This window comes from Rhinolophus sinicus, chromosome 16 (assembly GCF_057876585.1).
Source record: "Rhinolophus sinicus isolate RSI-liver-muscle chromosome 16, RSI-T2T, whole genome shotgun sequence".
In the NCBI taxonomy this organism is placed as follows: Eukaryota; Metazoa; Chordata; class Mammalia; order Chiroptera; family Rhinolophidae; genus Rhinolophus; species Rhinolophus sinicus.
Window position 1 is genome coordinate 42,901,625 of NC_142516.1, and position 19,858 is coordinate 42,921,482.

A 19,858-nucleotide genomic window follows, 5' to 3' on the forward strand; every position below is an offset into this window, starting at 1 on the left:
GCAACCAAAATACAGAAGAAAAAAAAATGACCCTTAAAAAAGTTGGTTGAATAAAAGAAGAATGTGGTTAAAAATACCTCCACTTTCTGCCATGTTTCTTTAATAAGGAATAAATAAAGAACTCGTTTTGGAGGATAATTAAAGGAATATGAGAACAATAATGTAAAAAGTCATGAGGATGCGAATTTAAAAGCCCAAATACGGTATGTCACAGTCCTGCTATTATCATAAATGGATCACAATAAAATCTTCATAATGTAGTTTGAAGCCAGGGAATTAAAATAATCAAGTACATTTTCACCTGAAATTTGTGTCCTAAAAACAATATACAACCTACAAAATTTCTTAAGATTTGACAAGTCCACTAGGACTACTTATAGATGTGAAGCTGAACTAAAACTTTCAAAGCTGTAATCCTTCTCAAGTTGGTAGCTAAATCTTCCACTGGAGATCTATTCACACCCAAACGAGACGAATAGATTTAGCTGAGAACTTGAGAGAAAAAAAATGAACAAAAATACAAAGGCTCAACCCAAAATAAAAATGAGTGGGTAAAAATAGAATACGTAGCATTAGCATTCTGATTTTACTTCATACACTATTTCAGAAATAAACACAAAGAAACATTTCAATAACATGAGGGATCCAATGTGAGCCTACAAAAGGAAAAAGTTAAAAGCTGAGAACAGAACACATAACAAGAGGATTAGGTAAGCACCCGAGGGTAGCAGTTTAGAAGCAGCAGGTATAATAAATATCTTTCTTGATAAGGTGTACAGTCAAACCTTTTTCTTGATTTGTAGCTACCAAAGCAAGATAGATTTCCTGATTTTCATTCACAGCATTATGTGATACAAAGATAAAACCCAACTTCTCAGGGAATAGAGCACATGCAGTCTAACCAAAGCATTCACTTTATCTTCTAAAGGACCGAGGCAACAGCAGCAGAAAGCAAAGCAATACTCTGAGGATCTGAAGCATTCAAGTTCTTTTATATTTATACAGCAGCTCCTGAATTTTTGACCATTTAAGTGGTTCCATCCAAATTCTCTTTTCCTCTCTGGTTGAGTCCATTTGAATTGATATCCAATGGAGTTAATCGTCACAAGTCAGAATCTGAACTCTGAAAGGAACGTGACTTCACAGGATTAAATGCTTACACTTGGGCTCCTTTCTCCTTTTAAAGGACACCTGGCTTTGTAGTTGGAGATCCAGTGAGGATTCTTCTGTCCCTTGAGGATGAAAGTAGAGCACTGAAAGTAGAGCACTGAGCCCTGTTACCAGCAGCTTGCTGTAAGTCTCTTCTGGTCATCTATGGAACATTGGGGGACCAAATTCAACAAACCGAAAACTACAAAGTCCTGCTGGGTGGCAGGTGTGAAAATTAGGCCTTGAGCCTTGCCTGCCAATAAAATCTCTTTGATACATTCAGTCACATACATGACCTTCACAAGTTTGCATTTGCTTTCTGGTGCTGACAATGCAGCAGTTTCCAACTCCACATAGAATCTCTGCTCTCACAGGCTACATTTTTTGGCATATCCTAGATATAGTGACATTTGCATAGAGGTAAGGCTTTAGAGAAGCTCAGCTCATGCAGGTAGGAAACAGAGCCCATGCATGAGTGGTTTGCTTTTTAGTTGACAGTGCACATTTACTCCCAAAGCCTCAGTTCCATTCTCAACTGAGAGCTGCAAAGGAGTTGATGCTTCTGCACACTGGATCTGTCCTTTTCACTCCTAACAGGAAATCTCTGTAACAGTAATGGGAGCATAAAGCCAGCATCTTATAAATGTTTTCTCTGGTTGCATGATGCTCTATAATTCAGGGAAGCCAGCCATGTGTAGTAGCATCATTAGCCAGGACAGGTGATTCCTGCCAAAAAGCCCAGCGTTAAGGTCATAAAAGATTTATTTGGTTCAGTGCTGTAGCATTTCTCTCCTCGTACAAGATGTCATCAAAACATACACTGAATGTTTAAATTAAAAATATATATATATTACAGTAAAAGACACATTGCCATTAATCCCCCTCAAAATACTCCCTCTCACTTCGAATACACTTATCCCATCATTCTTGCCACTTTCTGAAGCAGTTTTGGAAGTCCTCTTTTGTGAGTGTCTTTAGTTGCGTTGTCATGGCTGCCTCGATGTCCTGAATCTCTTCAAACCGTTTTCCTTTCATGGTCAGTTTGACTTAGGGGAAGAGTCAGAAGTCACACCATGCCAGATCCGGTGAATAAGGTGGATGAGGACACATCATAATGTTTTTATTTGACAGAAATTGCCATACCAGAAGTGATGTGTGACACAGAGTGTTGTCATGATGTAAGACATGTAAAGACATGAAAGAGGACTTCCAGAGCTGCTTCAGAAAGTGACAAGAGCGATGGCACAGGTGTGTTCAAAGCGAGGGGGAGGATTTTGAGGGGGATTAATGGCACTGTGTCTTTTACTGTAATAATGTTTTAATTTAAATATTCACTGCATTTTTTTTATCACACCTTGTATTAAGTCACTGAGTTTAGCAGGAACCTCCTTGCCAAGTTTTTAGAAAAAAGATATAGGTGAAAGCCCAATGCTTCCAGTACTAATTATTTGCTCATATACCTTTTATAAACTTCTCCACCCAAAGTGCTAATTCAGACAACGATGATTAAAAGAAAGATACACCAGCCTCCACCAGAGACAATAGACTAAATGATTGGGAGGTGCTACCAAACAATCCAACATAGGAAAAAAAATAAAAAACAAGACAGCATAAGACTGTGGCTTTAGAGGATTAACAGAAAGAAAGACTGATGTCTCTGAGACTAGTCAAAAAAAGTTGGGGAAATCCAAAGAGGGTATACATTTGTGTGAGGGTCTTTCAGTTAGTGCAGTGAGGAGAAAAGAATGGAGTTCTGTGGACCATCATGGGCTTTGAGATTGCCTAGTCAAAATCTGGCTAAGCCGCTTCCTGGTTATGCCATTTTTAATAAATTGCTTAAACTCTCTAAGTTTCAGTTTCTCAATATGTAAAATTGGGATGATAATACCTACTGCCTAGTGTAGATGTGAGGAATAAAAAGGGTGATGCTTAAATGTTAGCTAGGATTACATAAATGTTACCAGAGCAGGAATGATTAAGACCTAAGTAGGAGCCACATGTTAGCCTAATGTGATGAGAAGCTATAACACTGAGAGATGACTTTAAAAATTTATGATGAGGCCAGTTAAGAGTGAGCCTCAGATACCCAGCCAAAGAGTTTGGGTTTGAAGTAGGTGTTCTCCAAGATTAACAATTATGTGGCTAATACAATAATAATATAAATGTTTTTTTAAGGTTGGGCTGGAGGAATGAGTAATAGCAGCCAACTTTTTATGAGTACTTCCTATGTACCAGGCACTGTGTTAAATGCTTTAAGCATTATCTCATTTAATGATACTATAGAGCAGGGGTGTCCCAACTTTTTTCAATGTTTTTTACCAAGGGCCATATGCGGTAAAATACACAAACAGCCGGGCCACTCACTCGAGGGGAAGTACGTATTGCCTCACCTGGTTTATTTAAGTAAACTAAACATATTTTTAGAATTTGCTGCGGGCCAATTAACAATGGATTGCGGACCGCAGTTGGCCTGTGGGCCACAGTTTTGACACCCCTGCTATAGAGGAAGAGTAGAGAATGGCTGACTCAGTGAAAGCTAAGAGGAGCAATACAGGGGTGAGGGGACGAGGAGCCTGAGTGGTATGGTGGCTACAGAGCGAGATTGGAGAAATATGGCAGACCCTTGGAATAGGGACAAAGGAGAAGGAAGGGTCGCATGTGATAGATACCATAAAGCTAGAGAGCATGATCCCTCAATTAAGCTGAAAAGTCATGGAAAGCAAAAGTTGTGCCTAAGAGAAGTTTCCACTCACAATTCCCTTTTCAACCTTGATTTACTTCTTCAACCTCCTCTACTCTCTAACTTTTCATGCATCTTTTTGTGTGGTTGTTAGAAGGAATCCAGTTGAATCTCTTGCATTTGTTTTTATGACAATATGCCTGTGCTTCAAGGCCCTTTGCTTTTTTTTTTTTTTTTTTTTTTTCAGTTGCTGATTTCCTCTACTCACCCTAAAAATTGATATAGTTGCTCTTTTGATTTTTCAATTTGCACCATATCTTCAGGTACTAATTCTACAAAGTACATGTGAAAACTACAAAGAGGCAAATATGCTACAGAATTCATGTGGGACCTATTGGGAAAATCATTAAACTAAGATCATTCCCAACTTCTCAGAATGAGAAATAATTAAAAATTGACATGATGGTTTAGAAAGAGAGTGGGGAAAAAATGTTTCTGAGCTGAGAGACATTCTGGGCTTCTCATTCCACAATAATTCTTTCATAGAAAAGTCATAAAGTGCTGAAAATACAGGTTTGTTCCTGGATATGTGACAGACCATTCCTAAGTGACAAGATGGGTCATAATTTTAATGAACATTATGACACACCTGTCATTTATCGTTGGATGTAAATGCGACCATGTAAATGTTCAAAAGCTAAAATTAATTTTATGTTTAAAAAGGACTTCATCTGCATATTCCAACACCTTGAGCTTAAAACCATACAAAGAAAATTATAGAGCAACCCACAGTAAAATATGGCATTGAAGTCATGGAGAAAGATGGGAGAAAAACACTGTGGAATTCAGAGATACAGAAATTAAACTACCAGTGGAAGTCTGTGTTGTCATGGAAACCTGATGCAATTGAGGGGCCAGGAAAACATTGCTTAGCTATTTCACCACATAGAAAGGCTATTCAGAACAATCGGAATTGTCTGGGCAGACGACTCCAAGAAACTAGTAACTCAATTTCTGATGAATCTAAAAAGTTACAAATAAAATATCTGAATAATGAAAATAAGGATATGAGAATTCAGGCATCTCCAAGTGGAAAACAAAAGAAAATCCCTTTCAGGTCCATGTACTGTTGAACGGGAAAAGAAGAAGAAAAGAGTAATTAGGATCTGTTGGATGTTCTGATACAATTAAGGAAAACATTTAAGTGGTATAGAAAAGGAGGAAAATTGTAGAACAAGTAAAGAATATGCTTTCATTATAGTATTTATCATACTATAAGGTATTAATTGCTAATATACTTATCTCACCCTATAGACTATGAGCGTCTTTGGAAAGAGTCTGGCTGTGTTTATCATCACCACCACCTCCCCCTCCCCGCAGGCTCACCCTGACCCCCCAGCACCCAGTTGGACCAGCACAGTGTAGGCACTAAACCAATGTTTGGTGAATGGTAATAATTGCTACACTTCATTTAGTAGTACAGCTACTGCCACAAGTTGTATTAGTCTGCTAGGGCTGCCATAATAAAACAGCACAGACTGGGTGGCTTCAACAATAGAAATTTATTTTCTCACAGTTCTGAAGTCCAGAAGTCTAAGATCAAGGTGCTAGCAAATTTGATTTCTTCCAAGGTCTCTCTCCTTGGTTTGCTGGTGGCTCCCTTCTTACTGTGTCCTCACATGGCCCGTTCTCCATGAGTGCATCCTTGGTGTCTCTTCCTCTTCTAATAAGGACACTAGTCGTATTGGATTAAGGCCTCACCCTCAGGTCCTCATTTGAACTTAATCACCTCTTTAAAAACCTTATCTGCAAACATGATTATACTCTGAGGTTCTGTGGGTTGAGACTTCAGCATATAAATTTTAGGGGGATACAATTTAGTCCATAATAGAAGTATATAGTTATTTCTTCCACTGTTACCACAATATCAGTATCATTATTATTTTGCAGGAGAGGCAATCTGGATCTCTGAAAGGTTAAGTACTAATAACTTGTCAGTGGTCAGGGGTCAAATGGGGATTTTTAAGGTAGGTTTACTGATGTCAAAGCCCATGTTCTTTACAATGTGCTCCAACAAATGAATAAAATGGAAGCTAATTAAAGGTAAACTGGGCAAGTTAAGCTAAGTATAGTTTTATCATCATCATTGACTTAGTACAGAAAGATAACCTAGAGATTCTGTGGGACTCTTTCTTCCCATAGATGAGGAGACTGAGCTTCAGGGAGGGAAGGCAGTTTGGTCTGTAAGGGCTCATTTTTGTGTCTTAAAAGCTCCAGCCATGCTGCCTAAGAATTGCTCCCTCAGTCAGCATCAAGTAAATTCTTCCAGTCTCTAGTAAGTGAAAGACTAGAAATCAAGGGCTTCTGAGAAGAGAAACAAGAACACACTGAAGCCAGCCACACACAATACAAGGCACAATATGGAAATCTGTACAAAGACCAGACTTTCACCTCTAGGAATCTATGTTCCAAGGTGATAAAAACTTGCTTTGTTGCTGGTTTTGCTTGCTTATTGGGTGATCACTTTACGTTATATAAATATCTAATCACTATGTTGTACACCTGAAACTGATATAATATTGTTTGTCAACTGCAATTCAAAAAAAAATTTAAAAGGAGATATTACTTTAAAAATTCCAATGAAAGCCACTTGATTCTCTTACTAAGGAAATAGTGGTGTATTTTTCCATTGCTAGAGATTTAGGGGCCTCCCAGAACATTGGGCATTCTCCAGGCCTCTCCCATGTGATGGAGACTCATGAGGGTCGCATTTATAAACTGATGCAGAGAGAAAAGGTGGCCGCTGACATATCCTCTCTCAGTCTCTGGCCATCACTTGCTCTCCACTGCCTTTTGCGTATTCCTCAACCAGAATAAACCCATTTGTGGAATCCTCTGCATGAGGAACAAAAGGTCATTAAGAAGAAAGATTCTCCTGCAGGTTTATAGGTACCTGAAGTTAATGGATTGATTGGAGGGTCCATGATGTTGGGTTCTATGGAGCCCCACAGGCCTCTGCAGTGCTCTTGGCAGAACCTATCAATTACCAGGCCATGTTCCTGGAATGTTTGTGCTGATTGTTGGGGGCTCTTGACTTTCTGTAGCTTCACTCCTACTCCCTTCCTTCATCCATTAGACTCTCTCATGAGCTCTACAGTCAGCTTCCTAGAGCAGAACTGGGAAGAACCAAAGAATTTTCCTCAAGTTAATGGCACTACAGATAAATGGAACTGATATAACAGAAGACTTTGGGGATGGATATGCCCCATTTTTAAGCGAGACAGTTTGAAATATTAGTAAATCTGAGTGCCTTCTGAAAAATGATCTTGATATCTTGCATTTCATGGTACACAGCACTCGATCAAACGCAGTGAGGCCCCGCATAAAGAATCTTACCATGGACGGGGTTATGTTACAGACAAGGCCGCACAAGACAATACTTGAAGCCACTTGGAGAATAGTGGTTTGGGATAGATGGAAGCAAAGAGGGAGGTGCCTCAGGGGAAATAGGGAAGCCAAGGTAATTTTGTAAACTCCAACAGTCACTGAGCATCCGCGCCACACTCTGGGCTTGGTGCTAACATGAGTGATGCACAGTCCCTCCCTGGGAGGTGCTCAGAGCTGAAATCAAGCTTTTGTCCCCTTGCTTCTTATTTCAGATGAAATTTTGGTCAAGAATACAGTGGCAGATATAGCAAACTCAGAAAATCTAAATCTCCAGTGATATATATTATAAACTCAGGAAATCAAAATGATATAACTAGTGCAAACATGAGAAGCTGCTTTTCTCCCTATCTGTAACTCTGCTTTATATATTTTTTCAAATACTATTGGTCGTCTTAGATGTTTAAAAAGGAATTTCTAAAGTTCCAACAAATGATTCCATTCTTCATTTATGAGTTACATGAGAAATGTATGTATTCTGTGCATCTATACATATGTATATATACATATAAGTGTGTCTACACATTGTATAGAAGCCAATTTTTTTTAAGATTATAAATTTTTTAAGAGTTCAGATCTTATAGTTAAGTAATAGAGGGTGGAAACAGGGCCACTTTTTTATCTTCCCCATTTTGAAAGAGAAAGGGAGGGTTCTACATACCCCAGGAGGGAAGCTCTTCAGGGAAGAGAATCTCTTCCTTTTTTGTCTGCACATTCAACTTCAGCTTCAGTGGAGCTCAAACCCTGCAAATGACAAATAGAAATCCAGCAATTAAATAATTACTGTGTCTGCAAGCACTACTGAGAAAAAGTGAAATGCTAGGCATCAACAGACGACAAATCAGAATAAAAACTGCTTTCACTGAAATTATAAGGTACATCCTGTTTCTTGTCATCATGCCCCAGCTAAGAGAAGACACTTTAACTAATCTCAGAGGAAAAGCAAAATGAATAACACTCATGGTGGACTGGCGTGGACAGGGTGTCTTAAGAAGAAGCAAAAAGCCACTTCATGGAGAAATTAAAGTTCCTCTTCACAGATTCTGAAAAGGCACTATGAATGTTTTTCTCTTTCTGACATACTTGTTCTCTTCTCAAGAGTTCATTTCAATCCTAACTGCTACTGTCATTATTTTTGTTCTTGCCAAGAAAGCCGGATGGCTTAAAAGTCATTTGGGACTGAAGTTAAAGATCTGTTTTATCCCAAGTTTTCCTCACTTGTCTCATGTTGCATTTTCTGTTTAGAAAGGTGTAAGTGGTGAACATAATAAGAAAGTGAATTAGAATTATCACAGTTATGCTTTAACTTTAAGTTAACTTTAGAAGCCTAGAGGGGCATTTTTCAAGTGTAAAATGTGGACTGCTGGCATTAGAATTACCTGGGGATTATTTTTTGTAACAGCTTTATCGAGAGACCATTTGCATACCATGCCTGTTTAAAGTGTATAATTCGATAGTACTTAGCATATTCACAGTTACACAACCACCAACACAATCAATTTTAGAACACGTTCATCATTACAAAAGAAACTCCCTCTCCATTAGGAGTCACTCTCCATTTCCCTCCAACTTCCTCAGCTCAGGCAACAACTAATTTACCTTCTGCCTCTATGGCTTTGCTTACTTTGGACATTTTATATAAATGGAGTCATAAAATATGTGATCTTTTATGACTGAGTTCTTTCACTCAGCATAATATTTTCAAGCTTTACCTATGTTATAGCATGTATCAGCACTTCATTTTTTTTATTACCGAAGAATATTCCGTTGTTTAGATCCACCATATTTTTTAAATCCATTCATCAGGTGATAGACATTTGGGTTGTTTACACTTTGGGACTATTATAAAGAATTATATATAAAGAATTATTTATACAATTCTTTATAAATAATTTTAATAATTATATTATAAATAAGTCCATGAACATTTATGTATGAGATTTTTTTGTTGACATACGAGGCCTGACAAGTTCGTGAACTCTTCCTAGAAAAAGTGCTACATACCTCATTATTGAATATCACTATAGTCACCTTTGAAGTACTCCCCTTGGAAGCTATGTACCCACGCCAGTCCACCCTTCAAAGCAATTTTGGAACTCTTTTTCCTGGAATGGCCATCAGAGCTGTCGTCGTATTACCCTTGATGTCCTAAATGTCATCAAAATGTCTTCCTTTTAATATTTCCTTTATCTTCAGGTAAAGAAAGAAGTCATTGGGGGCCAGATCAGGTGAGTAGGGAGAGTGTTCCAATACTGTTATTTGTTTACTGGCTAAAACTCCCTCACAGACAGTGCCATGTGAGCTGGTGCATTGTCGTGATGCAAGAGCCATGAATTGTTGGCGAAAAGTTCAGGTCGTCTAACTTCTTCACGCAGCCTTTTCAGCACTTCCAAATAGTAAACCTGGTTAACTGTTTGTCCATTTGGTACAAATTCATACTGAATAATCCTTCTGATATTAAAAAAGGTTAGCAACATTGTTGCGACAAGTGTGGGAATTAAATTGTCAGACCTCGTATGTTTTCAATCCTCTTGGGTACATTTCTTGGAATGGAATTGCTGGCTCATCTGGTAACTCTATGTTTAGTGCTTTGAGGAACTTCTAGACTGTTTCCAAAGTGACTGCACCATTTTACATTCCCACCAGCAGTGTGTGAAGATTCTAATTCCTCCACATCCCTGTCAACACTTGTTACTACCCATGTTTTTTAATACAGCAAGCCTAGTGGCTGTGCAGTGGTATCTCACTGTGGTTTTGATCTGCATTTCCCTGATGGTTGTGATGGTGGTTAAAATGCATATTCCTGGGCTATGACCTGACCCTGAATTAAAACCTATGAGTGTGCATTTTACTGAGACTCATATATGTTATTTGTTCATGCATAACAGATATTTACTATCGCTCTCAGTTCCTGTGGATCAGATATTTGGGAGAGGCTTCGTTGAATATTTCTGGTTTGGTATCTCATAAGGTTCAGTTAGGTAACAGCCAGGGCTTGACTTGAACTGGAAAAGCCACGTCCAGGGTCTGCTTCATGGTATGCACTTGTGCAGTCACACAGGGCACCACACTCAGAAGGGTTTCATGCCCTTGTCTTAATGCCCTCCTGTTGTGATCTTGAAACTCTTAATAACTTACCTTGGAACTGTGTTTGTAAGTAAAGTCCAGTGGGACAAGGGGGCATGTGTGAGCAGAGGAGATTTGTGTAATATTTGTGTCTGTGTTGTTTGGGGCTTCATTTTCATATGATGATTGCAGTACCCATGAGCATGGAATTTGGGTGGACCCATTACGTGTGGGAGGTCAGTGAGGCTCAAGGTTAGTACAAGGTAAGCACGTTATGCTTATGACTGCGTAAATGGAGGAACTGACCGTCCAGAGAGGCCACACTTTCTGTACGAATACAGTAAAGACTGTGTTTGGCCTTGGAAGTGAAGGAGGGGAAGAAAGGAGGGATGAAGCTGGTAGGATGACCAAAGGAGTGTAGTATACAATGCCCACCCCCCAGCCCCGCTCCCATTCCCTTTCAAATCTCTAGGAAAGCTACCAAACCAACCATATGTTTTATGGGAGTGAGTCTTCTGTGAAAACCAGTGAAAGGATTCAGTTTTGAGTATGGGTGGATATGGGGGAAAATAGAGACAGTACAAGTAGGTGTAGGTATAAGGGATAGAGGGGACCATGAAGAATATCATGGGGGAAGACACTGAACTATCACTGGTCATGAATGGGGGGATGTGAGTTTGAGTCAACTTTGAGATCTTCAAAGGTCATGGAAACCTCAGTCTACATTGTGGGTTTACTTATAAATTTTGCACACAAATGAGCAATGCCTACTTACCACTTATCTCCTCTATTTAGCCATCCTTATGATCACAATTTTGTGAGATATACGTCCTGCATCTTTATGAGGCGTGTGGACATGACACTCATTTTCTAGGTATGAAGAATTAGAATACACCATACTCTGAATTAAGTGTGTCACATTGCTTGAATGTCTACAGGTCTCAGGTTTTGGCTGCTGTTTAGGACAGATGGGGCCAGGGACCATAATGCTGAGCCTACCTGAAATCCATTGATCTCCCAGCCCCACTGTTAGTTAAACCCAAGAGAGAAGGAGGAAGGCCTTGCTAAGGCTGTGGGAAACCTGCTGAGGGGTAACATCAACAGGAAATATTGGGAATGGAATATTCTGGTCTCTAGGTGCAACTGCTGCTGAGACTTGGCACTGCTTGCCCTGCAGCCCACCATTATTCCCTAACTGGCAGGATTTCCTAGCTGTTGTGCTGGCTCCAATGCAAACCCACTGCAGGGTAAACATGCTTGTTAAAGCACTGGCTCCAACAATGCAGTGACTCTTCAACTCGAATGTCCTTTATGCTGGATAGCAGGATGCTGTGTGCAGCCAGGACAGTAAGGCAGGGTTTGGATCTTACCTCCATTCAGTAGAACCTATTTTGACAAGCCCCAAGTTTGCTGTTTCAAATGACCAGCAGATTGAAAACCATACCACAACTCAGAACCAGAAGCTTGTCTTCTTGTACACAAATTGAAAGGGGGATTTTCAATTAGTGTCTAAGCAAACTAAGGGAAAGTTTGCTTAGAAAGAAAACAGTTCTTGCAATTTATTTTATATTTCAGAATCAGTGGATTATTTATTAAGAAGAAATATTTATTATTATTTTAACCTGTGTTACATTAAGGTGGCTATATATTTGGCTTTATACATACATTTAATTTAATCATACATGTGCTTTGACCTGCAGTCCCCTATAACTCAAAATGTACTTTGGCTTCTAGACTCATCTACCCAATTGTTAACTCAATCCTTCAGTTTGGATCCCTAAAGGGCATCTCAAACCAAACACATTTAAAACCAAACTTTTAATTTCCTATACACTCTGGTCCCACCCATCCCGCTAAACTTGTCTTCATCTCATTAAATGATACCTCCATTCATTCTGTCACTCAGGTGATTAACCCTTGTACTCTACATTTGATCAACCTTTCATCTGAAAGGATCCTTGCCAAAATATCCACATGCCTCACTCCTTTAGGTCACTAATGTCTCTGGTCAAATGTCACCTTATCAGGCCTTCTGTGACCATCCTATGACCCCTGCCTTGTCCTTCTTCTCCTCTATTCTTGTCTATACTATTCTTTCATAACATTATCACCATATGAGAAGTTATATATTTGTTTATTTACTTCTTGTCTGTGTTTTCTTAGTAAAATGTAAGCTCTCTGAGGATAGGGACATTCTTTTACTCAGTACAGTATGCACCATGCAGGAAGGTAATTACACATAGTAGGTGCTCAATAAATATTTGTTGACTAAATTAATGAAAAATATAAGTAAAATGATGACTATCCATGGTTTAGTGTTAATCTGTAGACAAATTAAAGTTGTGCTTTGAGGAGACACAGCAAATTAAATTCAATGGGCATCTTTTTAGGGGAGTACTTACATGATGATTTCTTGGGCTGTTTTCTCTCTGGCTATTCTTAAATCTAAATAAAAAAATAATGTGCAATTTTAGTTAAGAAACATTTATTGAGCATTTGCTCTGTGCACAATGTCCTGAGAAACATAAACAATGCAGGTACAATTCTTTCTTTCAAGGATATTGTAATTTCATTATGTATTACTACACTAATTTTTCACTCTAAGTGAAAAATCCTCAAATGACTTATTGCTCCATTCAACAAAAACAAATTATAATCCAGTAATTACTTTGATGTCATATTAAAAATGAAACATGTATCATAATTAACTCAAACAAACCAGAAAGATATAAAAAAGAAAGCAAAAATCACCTCAAATATCAACACCAGAAATAACCGGTGTTATTGGGTGAACATCTACATAGACATATAGAATCATAGAAGTTACATAGAAAGAGGAAAAGAAATCAATTTCTAAAAATGGGCTACTGCTTTATATGGTGTTTTAAAAACGAGAAGTGATTCATTTTCTTGATTTAACAGAATAAAAATAAAGTGAATCACAAGGAATTAATTTTTACAAAAATCTTTCTTCACTACTTCAAGTATTGATTTCTAAAACAACCTTTTAAGTAAGAGATTTCCCCATGAAGTCCATTAAGATGCTGGTGTGTGTGTAGCTCGCTCAGCTGTTGACAGTATCACTAGATGCCTTGCTATGAAACAGGGGGAGTAGAGATGCTGCTATTCTCCCCTCTCACACCTACTGGTTATTGTTTATCGTTTTCAGTGTTTTTCTATTATCAGAGTTTGTAACTGTTGCTTTGTTTTGTGACCATAGTCCTCCCAGTTATTATTTTCAGTTCAGTATAAAGATGGATCCAGTGCTCTTTACAATGACTTCCCAATAGCTGAGTTCTTTACTCCATCCCTAGTTGGCTAGATTTTGGCATCAAGGAGTTTTGTTTTGTTCCCCCCCGCCCCCAAGAAAGGCTCATGGGTGCTGTTTTCAGACTTCTTTCATATTTTAGAATGTCTTTTGTCTTTAAACTTGAGTGGCAACTTGACTGGGTCAAAATTTTCTGTCTCAAAGAATTGTGTGGATGAGATCAGGCGTGTTCAGGGTGGTATGCCATCAGGAAAATGTGGTCAAATATATGGTGACAGAAGAACTGACTCTGGGTGCTGAACATGCAACGCAGTATACAGATGATGTATTACAGAAATGTACACTTGAAATCTATATAATTTTACTAACAAATATCACCCCAACACATTTAATAAAAATTATAAAAAAGGGTAAATAATCATTCATACACACACACAATAAAAGCAATAAAAAACAAAGAATTGTGCGGATATTGCTACATTGTCCATGACACAAAATTCTGCTGTGAGATGTCTAAGGACTACTTGATATTTTCCCCCTTTGTTCCTTCAGAATACTATTATTATTATTATTTTTTTTACTTTTTAATAGACTATTTTTCAGAGTAGTCTTAAGTTCAAAGTCAAAATGAACATACAGGGAATTTCTATAAACCCCCTGCCCCCACACCCACAGCCTCCTCCACTATCAACATCCCTCTTCAGAGTGGGGCATTTGTTATGACTAATGAACCTACACAACCAGAAGTCCACAGTTTACATTAGGGTTCATTCTTTGTGTTGTACATTCTATGGGTTTGGACAAAGGTATAATGACATGTATCCACCATTATAATTTCAGAATATATGTGTGTGTGTGTGTGTGTGTGTGTGTGTGTGTGTGTGTGTGTGCGCGCGCGTGTGTATTATATAGTTATAACTATATATAGTTACAGAATAGTTTCACTATCCTAAAAAGCCTCTGCCTATTCATTCCTCTCTCCCCCTAGCCCCTGACAACCACTGATCTTTTTACTGTCTCCATAGTTGTGCCTTTTCTTAATGTCATGTCGTTGGAATTATGCATTATATAGTCTTTCCAAGTTTGCTTCTTTCACTTAGTAATATGTATTTAAGGTTCTTCCATGTCTTTTCATTACTTGATAGAGCATTTCTTTCTAGTGAAATAAATCAGATAGAAAAAGTAGAGAACCATATGATTTCACTCATATGTGGAATATGAAACTGAAAACAACAAATGAACAAGACAAACAAACAAACAAAACTCATAGACACAGACAACAATATAGTGGTTACCAGAAAAAAAGGGTAAAGGGGATCAAATATATGGTAATGGAAGACATGACTTTGGGTGGTGAACACGCAATGTAATATATAGACGATGTATTACAGAATTATATACTTGAAGCCTATATAATTTAATTAACCAATGTCACCCCAACAAATTTAATTTAAAAAAATTTGTTTCAAATAGAAAACATCAATTGACCATAAAGGTGAGATTTTATTTCTGGATTCTCAGTTCTATTTCATTGATCTATCGGTCTATCCTCATGCCAGTACTACACTGTCTTGATTACTGTTGCTTTGTACTAAGTTTTGAAATTGGAAAGTGTGAGGTCTACAACTTTGTTCTTAATTTATTAACTAATGTCACCCTAATAAATTGAAAGAGAAAGAAAGGAAGGAAGGAAGGAAGGAAGGAAGGAAGGAAGGAAGGAAGGAAGGAAGGAAGGAAAGAAGGAAGGGAGAAAGAAAAGTTTTCTTCAGGTATTTTAAAATTATCTTTGCCAGGATAAAAATGTATTTTTCTATTCCTAAATTGCTAAAATGTTTTTAACCTCAATAGGTGCATTTTATCAAATGATTTTTCTGCTTCTAAGGAATCAGTACATGGTTTTTCTTCTTTAATTCATTAAGTGGTGAATTATATTTATAATTTTTCTGATATGATACCACTCTTGGCATTCCTAGGATACATCCAGTTGTATCTGTGATGTAATAGCATCTTTATATCCTGCTGATTTTCTAGCTTGATAACACTTTTTTGGGGCTTTTTACATTTATTCTCTCTCTCTCTCTCTCTCTCTCTCTCTCTCTCTCTCTCTCTCTCTCTCTCTCTCACACACACACACACACACACACACACACACACACACACACAAATATGTGGTTATAAACAACCTACCCATTTGTGTTTTACAGTTAGTATGTATTGTTGGTTGACCACAGGATTTGTAAGATGACAAATACTTTATGCCACTCAATAGATACTTTTGATATTGATGATGAAAGTAATAGAATTGACAGAGTGGCTTTCTATGTTATAGAAATGCTACTTTAATAAGACTATGGTTTAGAAGACAGAGAAAGTCTTCTCTGATTAGAGAGTCTTTCATAGACCCTGTGCTACACAGCAAGTCCACATGTCTCCAAATAATAGCTATATAACCAATAAAGAATAAAAATATTTTCAAAGCATGATAATGTTTCTGAGTTTCTAAACTATCACAGTGAAAATTAATTGTGGGAAAGGGATGATGTCCTTGTTCACAAAGCAGAATTTCTTAACCTTAAATAGAACATCCTGTCTCTCCAAGAATACATTTCACCGAGAGACCCTAACACTGCAGTGGAAATTCAAAGGGACAAGATAACGGATGGTTCCCTCAATTTAGTATGTCACTTGTTACCACAACAATTACACTCGCTGTCCTCCTCATATCCTTTCCCTTTCACCTTGCCTCAAACATCACAATCCATGTTTGTTTTTCAAACTGATTTTATATATGAACTACAATGGGAATCACCTTGTTTGAAGGTCTTGGTTATAGTGCCTGCTGTAACACTGGTCTGTCTTCAGTTTTCTTTGATTTAATCATTATTTCAGGACTTATTAATAACATTATTTATTGTTCTGTCTGTCGTCACCTTTTGTACTATGTTTTGATATTCCTTTATGACTTGCTTTCACATACCAAAGGGTATGTGATGAATCAAAAAACAATTGTAAAATGATAAAGCAACTCCAAAGTAGATAAAAACTAAAGAAACAAAAAATATACACAAGGCAGAAAAATAAATACACATTTCCAGGCTGCAAGGTAATAGTTTGAGGATTCAGATTTTTTTTTTACCACTAACAATGACCCTGAAATTAAGAAATAGCAAGAAAAATAAAAAGAACAAATGGGCCACAAAATTTTATCCCTTACAAAAGGAGATAATTTCTCACATTTGTGTCCTCCCAATGTATTATTTTTATTCTTCAGCTTATATGACTATTATAGAGGCTAACAAGTGAATTATTTCTGCCATGATAAAAATAGAAAGGGAGCTGTGCTGCAGAAACATGTCGTAGGCTGTTACTTTGATGAAATGGCTTAAACCTGGAGATATCACTGAACAAGGAACACGGTGAGAGTCATTTAAATTCTAGCACTGAAACAAATGTTAAGAAACAAAAGGAGAGTCTTCAAATGAGCTGTAATGTAAGGGTCGATTTTGTTCATGTCTGAGGTATACCACGTGAAGGGACATTCCACATTGCAGTATTTGTCCTGATTGTCTGTCACAGGTAATTTAAGATTCTTGCACTATATCTATGTAAGTATGTGATTCATTATATAGCAACTCCACTTCTGGATACTAATAATCCAACTTTCTGTCACTGATCTGTTTTATTAGACATTTATTCAACACACTCACTTCTATCTGACTGAGGGGGAGAACAATGACACTTATTCCAGGGCATTGCAAGTAAAAAAATAAAATTGTTTAAAAATATTGAAAGCAGCTTTTGGTACGTAGCATAAAATTCTCCAAATGATCATTCGCTTTAAAGAATCAACTAATATTGAAGTAGCTTCTTTTACTTTCTGCCCTTCCAGAATAGCTTTGGGGTATTAAGAAACTTTCATGGATAATCCAGGACACATAGCAAAGGAAAGGACTTTCAAAACAGTCCACACATTTAAATTAACCTTGGCCTTCTAATGCCACAAGAAACCATAGAATTTTATATGGGACTTACCGGTTTGGTCAATTCCCTTAGATTTTAATGAAATATTAGAGCTGACAAAACAGTAAAAAGCATTTGACACAGAAAGACTATTGAAAAGTATAACTTTATATTTTATTGGTAATACACCTTTAGGCACCTGAAGACATATTACAAAGACTAGGAATAGCCTTCTGATACATGAGACTAGGTAAGCCACTGTCTCATGATTATAGGTGCCACTCCTAGGCAGATGGGAGAGTGAGGAAAAATCCCAAATTAACTGACTTAAAATTTGAAGTTGCTAAAAAAAAAAAAAATTGAAGTTGCTGAATTATCCCAGAATACATTAAGGTTATTGTTTTCCATAATAACACATAATAAAGTTCAAAATAGTTAAAATGAAGTTGAGTACGGAAAAATACAGAACATTATTTTCTTTCTCACCTGATTAAATACCCCCCAAAATTAATACCCAATACAGTTTTCTTTGGACTTGTGTTTTCATTATCTATGACTGCATAACAATTACCCCTCAAAAAGTGGCAGTTTAAAACAACTATAAACACTATTTCACAGAGTTTCTGTGGTTCAGGAATTCCAGAGTGGCTTACCGGGATGCTGTGTGGTTCTAGATCAAAGTGTCTCATCAGGCTGCTATAATATGAGGATTGGGACAGCAGTCATCTGAAGGATTGACTGGAGTTGGAAGATCTGATTCCAGGATGGCTCACTCAATCACTGACAAGTTGGTGCTGGCTGTTGGCAGGAGGCCTCAGTTCCTCCCCACAAGTACTTTTTCATAAAGCTGTTGGAGTGTTTTCATGACATGGATAGCTGACTTCCTCCTGAGTGAATACTTCCAGACAGCACAAAGTAGAAGCCACATGTCTTTTATTATCTACTCTCAGAAGTCACACACCATCATTTCTACAGTATCCTATTGGTAAAAACTGGACAACCCTATTTAATAGGGATCACTGACAGATGCTTCAGAGGATACTACCACGATGTACAAACTAGATCTAGATATTGTTTAGAAGGCATTTCAGCAGTAACTACAAACATGGAAGCGATATTACAAAGAATGTATGTTCAGATTGACATAACTCTGAGAACTCAGTTTTATACTGTTTTCTTGTTGGCACACATCACCTGATAAAAAATAACAGGATTTTCCATGGTACATAGCTCCTTCTTTCCACTCCACAGGTGGTACAAATGTTGTCTTTCCAGCCCTTACATAATGCTAAAGCACAGATTCCTTGTTAAAAGTCACATAGTATGTTAGAGAGGAATAAGGCTCTGGCTGAAGTTATCTCATACATATGAGGCATTTTGTCTACATTTTATTGTTACTACAAATAAGAGCCAATAAAATAGAAGAGATATAAATAAATGACTGAATAAGAGGAAGAAATGCAATAGTTGCAACTGGTTGGAAGAATTATAAAAGACAGAATTCTTTTCCCAAGTAAAAGAAGTGGTGAAAGGAAGGTAAGGGAAGATAAATAAACAAAGATGGACTTCCAGCTGGGCCTTCTTGCTCACTCCCTTAATTTTACAAATAAGGAAACTAAGGCCTAGCAAATTTAATTGACTTACCCAAAACTACCCAGTAGATTAATCAGTTATACCATGAGTCTTCAGAGCTGATTTCACATGCTTGACCTCTTTTCTCTTCATTGACATACAACGTCAAACAACAATGTGGCGCTGAATCAGTTATTTAATATCACCTATATGAATAATCAAAGTGATTGCCTGGTAGACTTCAACTACTTGCAATATTTTAAAAACATAAATTTTGTCCAGGAACTTGGTATCATGAAGACAATGCAAATCACTAGATGAAATCTTTCTTTCTAACTCTACAACTTTAACTCAAGGTATTGTTTTAAAGAAACCTTCTGACACTCTTAAGAAGATATTGCCACAGAACAAAATACTTCAGTTTCTTTTCCCTTTTAAACATGCTCTTATTTTTTATATAATTTTGAATATAAAAGATACTTCTTTCATATAGGAAGCACTAATCATAGAAAATAATCTCTTATCATGCCAAAAATTCTGACCAGATGAAACTGTTAGCCCTCAGCTGAATGTCTCTTTAGTTGGCATTTCACAAGTGTTTCAGGAATTGTTTTCCAAACCGCAGTGTGACTCATTGTCTCCTTTCAACTCTGTATTGTCTGCTCCTCTTCAGTGTGCAAAACTTTCTAGTTGTCATAATTTTATTTTGATGCCACATT